Source organism: Vulpes lagopus, chromosome 9 (assembly GCF_018345385.1).
Source record: "Vulpes lagopus strain Blue_001 chromosome 9, ASM1834538v1, whole genome shotgun sequence".
In the NCBI taxonomy this organism is placed as follows: Eukaryota; Metazoa; Chordata; class Mammalia; order Carnivora; family Canidae; genus Vulpes; species Vulpes lagopus.
The window spans coordinates 65,206,300-65,216,547 of NC_054832.1; the positions used below are offsets into that span (position 1 = coordinate 65,206,300).

At 39.7% G+C, this 10,248-nt stretch overlaps 1 long non-coding RNA gene across 8 annotated transcripts in view; it reads left to right on the forward strand.

Annotated features, from left to right (window-relative positions):
* Positions 1-9,668, forward strand: part of LOC121498496 — an 81,096-nt gene extending 71,428 nt beyond the window's left edge. For 5 of the 8 annotated variants that reach the window (XR_005989804.1, XR_005989802.1, XR_005989805.1 and 2 more), the window contains 3 exons: positions 4,180-4,250; positions 5,534-5,625; positions 8,043-9,668. This is a non-coding gene — a long non-coding RNA (uncharacterized LOC121498496). Of the gene's footprint in view, positions 1-1,605; positions 1,633-4,179; positions 4,251-5,533; positions 5,626-8,042 lie in introns of all 8 variants that reach the window. The other 3 variants (XR_005989801.1, XR_005989800.1, XR_005989806.1) reach the window with 1 other exon arrangement.
* The last annotated feature ends 580 nt before the right edge of the window (positions 9,669-10,248 follow it).

Sequence of the window (10,248 nt, forward strand, 5' to 3'; positions counted from 1 at the left end):
TGATAAACATGAAAAGATGCTTCATATCGTATGTCATCAGGAAAATGAAAATCAACACAACAGTAAAATATCACTGCACGCCTCTTAGAATAGCCAAAATCTAGTACACTGAAAACACCAAATGCTGGTGAGGATTTGGATTTTACCACTATCACACTGTCTTAATAACTGTATCTTTATAGTAAGTCTTGAAGGCAAGGAATGTTAGTCCTCTAACTTCTTCAGTATTAAATGATGAATAAATACAGGAACTGTCATTTATTCCTGGTGGGGACACAAAATGTATAGCTGCTTTGGAAGAGAGTTTGGCAGTTTCTTACAAAAGTAAACATACTCTTACCCTATAAGCTAGCAATCATGCTTATTGGTATTTACCCAAAGGATTTGAAAGCTTATGTCCTCACAAAAATCTGAACATGGGTGTTTATAGCAGTTGTAATCATAATTGTCAAAACTTGAAGCAATCAAGATGCCCTTCAGTAGGTGAATAGGTAAGCAAAGTGGTATAAGCAGACAGTGGACCTTTTTTTTTTTTTCAGACAGTGGACTCTTATTCAACATTAAAAAGAAATGAGCTATCAAGCCATGAAAAGACATGGAGGAAACTTAAATGCATACTACTAAGTGAAAGAAGCCAATCTGGAAAGACTACATGTTGTATGATTCCAACTATATGATGTTCTGGAAAAGGGAAAACTATGGAGACAGTAAAAAGATCAGTGGTTGCCAGGGTTTAAAGGGAAGGAAAGATGAACAGTTGGAGCACTGAGAATTTTTAGGGGAGCAAAATTACTCTGTATGTTACTGTGATGGTGAATACATGTTACTCTGTGTTTGTTCAAATTGGTAAAATGTACATCACCAACAGTGAATGGATAATGTAAACTAGTATAATGTAAACTATGGATTTAGGGTGATAATGGTGTCATTTTAAGTTCATCAATTGTAACAAATGTACCACTCAGATGGGAGGATGTTAATAATGGAGGAGACCATGCATGAGTGGGTCAAGATGGGAAATCTCTGTAGCTTCTAGTCTATTTTGTTGCAAACCTAAAATTGTTCTAAAAAGCAAAATCTACTTAAAATTCAAAACCGTTTTTACTCCAATAGACATTATTAGAAAAGTGAAAATATAATCCATAAAATGGAGGAAGATGTGTACGTAATACATTTGATTAGACTTGTGTTCAGAATATATAAAGAACTTCTACAAATGAAAAACAAAACCATACATATAGTTCAATTTAAAAATGAGCCAATGATTCAAGTAGACATTTATCCACAGGAGATATACAAAGGGCCAATAAGCACATAAAAGATGCTCCATGTCTTTAGCCTTTAGAGAATGGATAAAGCCACAGTGTCATACCAGTTTACACCACTAGGACTGCTAAAGCAAGATAGACGATAATAAATGTTGGCAAGGCTGTGGAGAAATTGGCACTTACAGGCATTGCTGGTGGGAATGTAAAATTTTGTAGTCACTTTGAAAAACAGTTTGGCATTTCCTCAAAATATGATACGTAGAGTTATCATGTGACCTTTGATTGACTGGATTGAGGCTGTAGCTGTTAAGGGAGATTTTATGTTTGGTTCTTTTAGGTGTTCCAGAGGAGAATTACAAGTCAGGTACTGCTTTTTTTATGTTGATATCTCAAATTTCTGGACAAAGATACAGGCCTGTATTTCCATATTCTCCAATGTAAGAACTGGCATTGTTTTATTTATTTATTTTTTAAAGATTTATTTGTTTATTTTAGAGAGAGAGAGAGCAAGATCACATGAGTATGTAGGGGAAGTGGCAGAGAGAGAGAGAATCCTTTATGCAGACTCTCTGCTAAGTGCAGAGTCCCATGCAGGGCTTGATGCCATGACCCATGAGGTCATGACCTGAACCGAAACTGAAAGTTGGTTGCCCAACCTGCTGAACTATGCAGGTGCCCCTATTTTTTTTAAAAAGGTTTATTCACTTATTTGAGAGAGAGAGAGAAAGAGAGAGAAGGAGAGCAAGGGGAGGGGCAGAGAGAGAGAGAGGGAAAGAGTGAATCTCAAGCAGACTTCCCACTGAGTGCAGAGCCCAATGCAGGGCTGAATTCCAGGACCCTGAGATCATGACCTGAGCCGAAGTCTAGAGTCAGAGGCTAAAGTGACTGACCCACCTAGGTGCCTCTGTTTTTTGTTTTTTTAAACCTGACCTAGATTGGGTTTGAAAATATATCATATTTACTATTAAAAGTTGGAGATTTGGGAATCCCTGGGTGGCTTCAGCAGTTTAGCACTTGCCTTTGGCCCAAGGAGTGATCCTGGAGTCCTGGGATCGAATTCCATGTTGGGTTCCCTGCATGGAGCCTGCGTCTCCCTCTGCCTGTGTCTCTGCCTCTCTCTCCTCTGTGTCTTTCATGAATAAATAAGTAAAATCTTAAAAAAAAAAAGTTGGAGATTTGAGGATTCCTGAGTGGCTCAAAAAAAGTTGGAGATTTGATATTTTTTGTTTCTTCTTTCTTTGAAAAGCATTTTTTTTTTTTAAAGAAAGGTAAACTGCCACAGGCAGTGCCTCATTTGCTTGTACCTGGAGTCTTGGAAATCTACGTTCTCAACAAATGGACCTTCAGAGCTTGTTTGGAGGTTCTAGCAGCTATTCGTAATATCTTTGACCCAAGAGTGGTTCTTTTCCATTGAGGAAAGTTATCCTCTTTGACCCAGCCTCAGCTTGGGGGTAACACAAGGTGAGGGAGGGCTGGGACACCTGCCTAGTGAGCCAGATCTGCTGAATCAATCCAATGAGATGAGATCAATGAGATGACAGATGTAGCAAGACCTCACATCCTTTCTGAAATTTTTGGAAATTTCTGATTATAAAGGGACTCTACTATAACTCCCTACATTTAGGCAAGGCTATGTGTCCTATCCTTATGTGGCCATTAAAACACAGCCTTGTGTTGGATGAATAATGAATGTTTCCAGTGAAGTAAAAAAAAATCAGAGATGGCTCACCACTCTGGTTTTCAGTTTCCTCTATTTTTGGCCCCCAGAGACTTTGTCTACTTTTTTTTTTTTTTTTTTTTTTTTAGTGATACCAGATATTCATTTAAGAGAATTAAAAAGAAAGTCTATATTTCCAGGTGTTTTATAGGAAATGTAAGTGAGCCACCATACTGATAGAGAAGGAAGTTAAGTTAGCATTCTGTATGAAATGTCACATCGCCAGTGGATATCTAAATAATCCATCAATAGATACCTGATAAATGATATTTAATAAGTCTTAAGTCTTCACTACAATATTATTTTGGCCCTGTTTATCTAGATTTCTGAGTATAACACAAAGTTGAATGGATTATTTAACCGTGGGTTTGAAAAAAAAAGATAAAAAATGGATAAGGCAGAGCAGGAGATGAGAACTATGTACCCTTTACTAAAGTGTAATATTAAATAAAATTATGGGGCAGCCCAGGTGGCTCAGTGGTTTAGCACGGCCTTCAGCCTTGGTGTGTGATCCTGGAGACCCAGGATCAAGTCCCACGTTGGGCTCCCTGCATGGAGCCTGCTTCTCCCTCTGCCTGTGTCTCTGCCTCTCTCTCTCTCTCTCTCTCTGTGTCTCATGAATAAATAAATAAAATCTTTTAAAAATAAATAAATAAATAAATAAATAAATAAATAAATAAATAAATAAAATTACGTACACTATATTATCCTATATGGATACTCTATCATGTACTAGATGTTATACACCTAATATATACATATTATGATATGTAACACATACACACAGTAATGCCGCTTTAATCTGTCAGTTTCTCCTCATCAAGGAACTCGTGAAAACCCTTCAGCAAATGTAAGTAAGTGAATAGTCTTTGTTCAAAGTCAGCCAGGGCTCTCCTTCTATTGTCCAAGTGTAGTTGACCCTTTCCTAAATTCTTCCTTTTATTTGTGCCTCAGACCCTTCTGTGCTATGAGATTACTTCTTATACCAGATATTTGAAGGCACCAGAAAATACTCAGATCCTTTTCATACTTGTTCAAAGTTCTTATAAATGCTCTTTATCCATTGTATTTCTAAGGGGGGTTGGCACTCTTCACTATGCTCTGTAGAATTTGATTACTTGATAATATGTGAATACGTTCCTCATATATTTGCTTATCTCTGAAACTTTTTTGTATTTTTCACATCTTTGCCAGGTGTGATCTTTGTCCAACTGTCTCTCACCTTGTTGGTAGGAGGGATATCTGAAACACTTCATCTATGACAGGTAGAGACATTCCTTGACTGGGGTGTGACCTAAAATTACATTTTCTATCTGGCAGAATGAGGGACATGCTGGCCCTTTATTTACAGAACAAGTTAACATTCTCCTTATTTGCAGAGGCTCAGAGGAGTGCTGGATTGCCCATTTTATTATCCTCATGGAGTGGGCAACACAAGCTCTCACCTGTAGGTTCTGATGGTTCATTCAGGTCCCAAGAACCAGAATATTCACATGGGAGGGAATTGATATGCTTCCTGTTGTTAATATTTGAAAAAATCAATGCTCTGTAGCATGGATACATACCTTAAAAAGCACAGTGAACTGAACATCTTTGCTTCTAGGTTTAACTGCAGAAGGAGAACGAAGTATTAGTCCTGGTCTGACTTTAAGCAATGATGTTTCTCCTATTATAGAGGGAGGGCTACTGTCGAATTTACATTTCAACCAAAAGCAAAAAAGAGCAATATTTAGTCTCAGCTAACAGACTTCTCTGAAGCCCTATTGTAACTTAAGCACACTGGTGGCAGCTTTTTACTCATAAAAAATACTTGTTACAGAGCACATACCACTGAATGAACCAAATGTACAAAGTGGGGTTTTCTGTTTAAATAAATAAGCACCATTTGACATCTGGTGAAAATATCTCCGCAGCACCCTTTGTTCTCCTTAGCTTACATTGACGAGGTTTTAAAGTTGAGAAACTGCCCTGTTAGGAAAGGAAGCACATGAAGAAACATGACTATTAGTTTTTCCTTCACTGCAAATGTCTGAAAATCTCACATCTAGAGTCTGTAGTTATTATGGGGTTTGGCGTGTGGGTGGCTGAAAATATGGTACTTGGCCTTTTGGTGCCAAACTTTCACGCAGCTTCAGCTGTCTGTATACAAAAGACATGGAAGAACGTGTTGCTTTACTTTTAATATTCGGAATTGTTCGCCTTGCCAGTGGAATAGTGAATATGTGGATGGTACTGTTGCTCTTGGAGCCTGCCAGTCTCATAGAATCTTAATTGATGGAGATGCTGTTAGGAACCGAGTGAGCATGTGGGTGGGGGATGGCTTAGGGAAAGTCTGCACATTAGAAAATGCTGCCCTGGACGCCATTTCCTCTCGAATCCCCTCTTCTCCCTCCACACACCCAATTTTCCATGTTTCTCCTTTCCTGCCTTAAATCAATGTCTTTGATTTAGTCTTGCCCCTGATTCTCACATGGATAGAAAGTATATGACAGATTTCGAAGATTCTAAATGGCCATTCTTTGGTTGAAAATTTTTTATATTTTCTTAGGTTCTGGGAAATGAAAATAAATGATCTGTAAGCCTCAGCTTTCTGGACAACCTTCTCTGGAAGTTGGATATGGTAAAGGCCTCTCTCCTGAGGTGAGCTGTGAGTCTCGAGCCATGATCCACTATGGCTGTTTTTATTTCTGCCTGTCTGCATGTCTGTATTCCTTGCTTAGCTTTCTCTCTCCTTTCCTTAGGATTTTCTTCTAGCTCTGTTCCCTTTCTCTGCATTTCTATCTCATTAAATGGAGAGCTATTAAAGCCTTATGTCCCAGGGAAATGGTGAAGAATAATGGGATGGCTAAGTCGTGTTATCTAGGGAAGCTGTGAAAATCACATCTCTAGAGAGTTTAAGAAAGTGTCAATATGAGATGAATCTATGCGAGGTTGTCTCTTGAAGGGGCCAGAGCTTGGGGTACAACCACTCGTGCTCTGGGTGCAACACATAGCCCATCCCTCACATCAAAGGTGAATTCCACATATGGATTCCAGCCTAGGAAAGACCAAGGGACATGGTGTCTTCTATATTCTTGGTCACATCCTTAAACCTTGCTTTTCCTCTATGCAGCCTGTCCTTTCTGTGTTTGCAGGCTTTTTAAATGGAGGGAGTTTCATATACAATTATGAAGAAGGAACATTTAGTCCCATGAAACCAAGGGCTTCCTATAGTTTCCATCATTGTTTGTGCAACAATGTTTATTGACTGTCTCCTGTGGACTTGCCTATCAGGCACTAGGGTTGGAACTGGTGATGCAAAGAAAAGTAAGATGGGTTTCCTTCCCTTGAGGTGCTCACTGTCTAGTGGATGTAAGACCAACTTAACTTCTGAGTTTGCAGGATTTGTGAGGTCCAAAATGAAAATTCAGAGCTCTTTCCTGAAATTCACCATTTGGCAGTAGAACACGAAGCCACATACCCTTCTGAGCATGGGGCTCTGTGAGAGTACACAGATAGAATGCCCATGAGGCTGACTGGGAGTCGGGGAGAGAAATGATGCACACTGATACCAGGGCTGGGTGAAAGGGCCCAGAGGAGCTCTGTACAGTCTTCTGGTGGCACTGGGGAAGGAGGGGTTCCCCCAACTCAAGGAGGGGTGAGAAGGAAGTCTTCTCTCTCAGAAGTTTCCCTTCTAATCTCAGTGTCACTAATGGACTTCAGGAATATGTATTTCTCACTCTTCCTCTGGGACATAATCACCAACAGCTTTGTCTTGCCAGACTGAGTGTACTTTAATATGGAAATCCTTCCTTGTTCTGCCAAAAAAATTTTAAGTCATCGTACTATAAAAACTAACACACAACAATAAAATAATATTTTAAAAGAGTCAGTGAGGAAAATAAAGCACAGATAATGTAGGCATAGGAAGAATAAAGAGAGGCAATAATGAGATAAGTATGCATTCTGTGGGATTTTATACATTTGCTAGAGATTGGCTGCAAAATAAATTTTTTAAAAAATTATGGAATATATACACCATATATTTACTATTTTAACTATTCTTAAGTGTGTAGTTCAGTGACACTAAGGACATTCACATTGTTCTGCAACCATAGCTGCCATCCACATCCAAAACTTTTTCATCATCCCCAAATGAAACTCTGTTCCCATTAAACAATAACTTCTCATTTCTCTCTCTTTCCACACCCTGGTAAATACCATTCTACTTTTCTCTGTGAATTTGACTAATTTAGATATCTTATGGAAGTGGAATCATATGGTATTTGTGTCCTTTTGTGACTGGCTTACTTCACTTAGCATATGTCGCCAAGGTTCATCCATGTTGCAGCATGTGTGAGAATTTCCTTCCTTTTCAAGGCTGAATAACATTCTATTGTATGTGTATGCCACACTTTGTTTATTCATTCATCCATCAATGGACACTTGGGTTGCTTCCACCTCTTGGCTGTTATGAATAGTACTGCTATGAACGTGGGTGAACAAATATCTGTTTGAGTCCTTGCTCTCAATTCTTTTGGATGTATACCCAGAGTGGAATTGCTGGATCATATGGTAGTTCTATGTTTAATATTTTGAGGAATAGCAAATTTAGTTTTGAGGTTTCTAGCAGTCTTCTTAAGAAAGGAAACATAATAAATTATATAATTCACAGTGCCCTTGAGGTAAACATGGATCAGTTGTTTGTGAGACTAGAAAAAACTTTCTCCCACGGGTACTTATAAAGAAGGTGCTCTGTATTTCAATGAGCGACAGGATCTATAATTGCTTTAGAGTAAAGATAACAGTGCGCTTCCAGGGGCTGTTCAGGGCAGATGATGGCACAATGCCAAAGCACAGGTCGGTGATGCAGACCATGCGGTCCAGGCTTGGAGTGGGGCTGGCTCCTCTTAGGACGGAAATTCAAAAGAAGAAAATGGTCAGCAGGGGAGAGAGAAATTAAGAAACACAGCGCAGGGAAAAGGGAGTTTTCTTTAAGAAAGCATTCTTAGCACTTTGCAATTTGGAAAGGAGAACTTTTTTCCCCAGGATAAACTGTTCTTTATTTCTCTCTGTAGCAAACTGTATTGCTGATTAACCACCACTTTCATAAACTTCAAGTGGGCCATTCAAGCTGCCTCACCGCTGCTTAATGTCCTGTACTGAGCATGGTCTTCCCGTAGTGCCGACCACGTTTTGTTTTTATTAGGAATTCACCTCGCCTTGTCTACTAAGAGGAAAGAAAAGGGAAATCACACCCCAGAGCTCAGCAAGCCCATAAAATGGCAGAGATTCCTGAAGAAGGCTGCCCTGAACCCCAAGGCCCCGGCTGCCTGCACTGTAATGAAATGCATGACTATGGAAGACAATAATAATTGCAGCAATGGCTCGTTCCAGCTCCCGGATGATTTGGTGCTGTCAGGAGTGCGCTGTCCTCTGACATCCCAGGAGGCGAACGGCACCAGTGACTGCGGGCCCTGATTGGGGCAGTGAAATATTGCTGGCAAAAATTAAAAGGTCCCCGTGTCAAAATAATTCATGATATGCATATCTTCCATTCTGATGAAACGGCTGATATCCGGATTAGCAAGATAATAAAACTGATCAGGCTACAGTTAAACAATTTAAGTTGGAGAGCTGTTCATTTTGTAGGTGTCACTTGTCAGATCAAGGGGTCAAAGCAGAATGAAAGGCTCTCCCCGGTAACCTTCCGATGATGTGGATTTGGAATGTTCTTCATGATTTGTCCAAAGTTTTCATCATCGGGCTGCCGACTAGCATTACCGCGGCAGGCTGTGTTCTGACATTCAAATCCCCGGAATGACAGGTTATTAGGAGAGGAGAACTGGCTCTACATACATTAAGCACCATATCTCTGACCTGTAATGTGAACTGATAGTGATATTGTAATTGAGTGAGTCTGAAAAAAAGGAGGGGAGAATCTTTATTAAAACATGGGAATAGAAAGGAAAGCATTTATATTTCCGATGATTTGTGGGTTTGTAAAATAAGCTTTTTGGTGATGATTTATTTTCGGTTTCTGGAAGGCTGAGTGGTGTGCATAGTGTTTATTTGGTGTAACAGTTATTAAACTAAGATAACACAAACTCTCTCAGCTTCTCTCCACATGCTGAGCAGGCACAGATCAAAAGAGATTTGTTCTATTAAAGGCAGGAGCTTTAAAATGAACAAAATGGACCCAAGTACAACCCAAGGCCAGGACTTCTCCTCAGGATGTTTATACCTTATAGCTTTGGCTTCACCCCTCTGCCTGATGCTGAGATCTCACTTTTCCACGAGCCCAGCCAAGGGGGGTGGGTGGCCTCCCTTATTGGTGTCAGTGACTCCATTGTGGGGTGGGAAACTAATTTAATGTGCATTAATGGGGTCCTAGGTGATATCTTTCATCTTTCTCGCAAAACACCCTAGTTTCAGGGAATGAGGCAGGCAAATCACTGAATTCAGTGGTGGTTGTGGACCTCTTGAAAGAGCCTGACTCTTTGGTGACCATAAGGAAACTCAGTGTGTGGGGGCACCTTGGTGGCTTGGTTAGTTGAGTGTTCGACTCTTGGTTTCAGCTCAGGTCAAGATGTTGGGGTTGTGGGATCAAGCCCCACATCAGGCTCTGGACTTGGTAGGGAATCTTTCTGAGAGTCTCCCTCTCTCTCTCTCCCTCTCTTTTGGCCCCTTCCCCACTTGCTTGCTCTCTCTAAAATAAATAAATCTTTCAAAACAAAACAGAGACTCAGTGTGTGTTTAGTGTGTATTTGTGTGTATGTGTGCATGTGTATGAGTGCACACATGTGTGTCGATGCACATATGTGTAGTGCATGTGTACATGTGTGTGCATGAATACATACATGTTTGGGATCTTCTCCTGATTTCATAGGGTAAGGATTGTCCAGAGAAAGTACTAATAGTATGAGCACTGGGATGAATTTCAGCAATGACACGCTAAGTGACTTTGGGCAAGTTAACTAGTACCTCCATCTGTAAAATGCAGTGATAGTTGTCAATGTGCTGTGATAAAGGAGAAATGACATGATTGGCTTGAAAGCCATTATAAATTACAATATGAACATAAAATATTATTGTTAAACCAAGAATAGGACTAACACATGTTTAGCCCCATGCAGATATAAGGGTTTATTATATCTACATTTTTTTGGATATTAAATAGGAGCCTTAACTCAGATGCTTCAATATTTGAAGTATATTCTATAAAAATACCTCCTACCCCCAGTGAAATATGGTAACTTTAAATATTTTGGAAACAGTTATCAT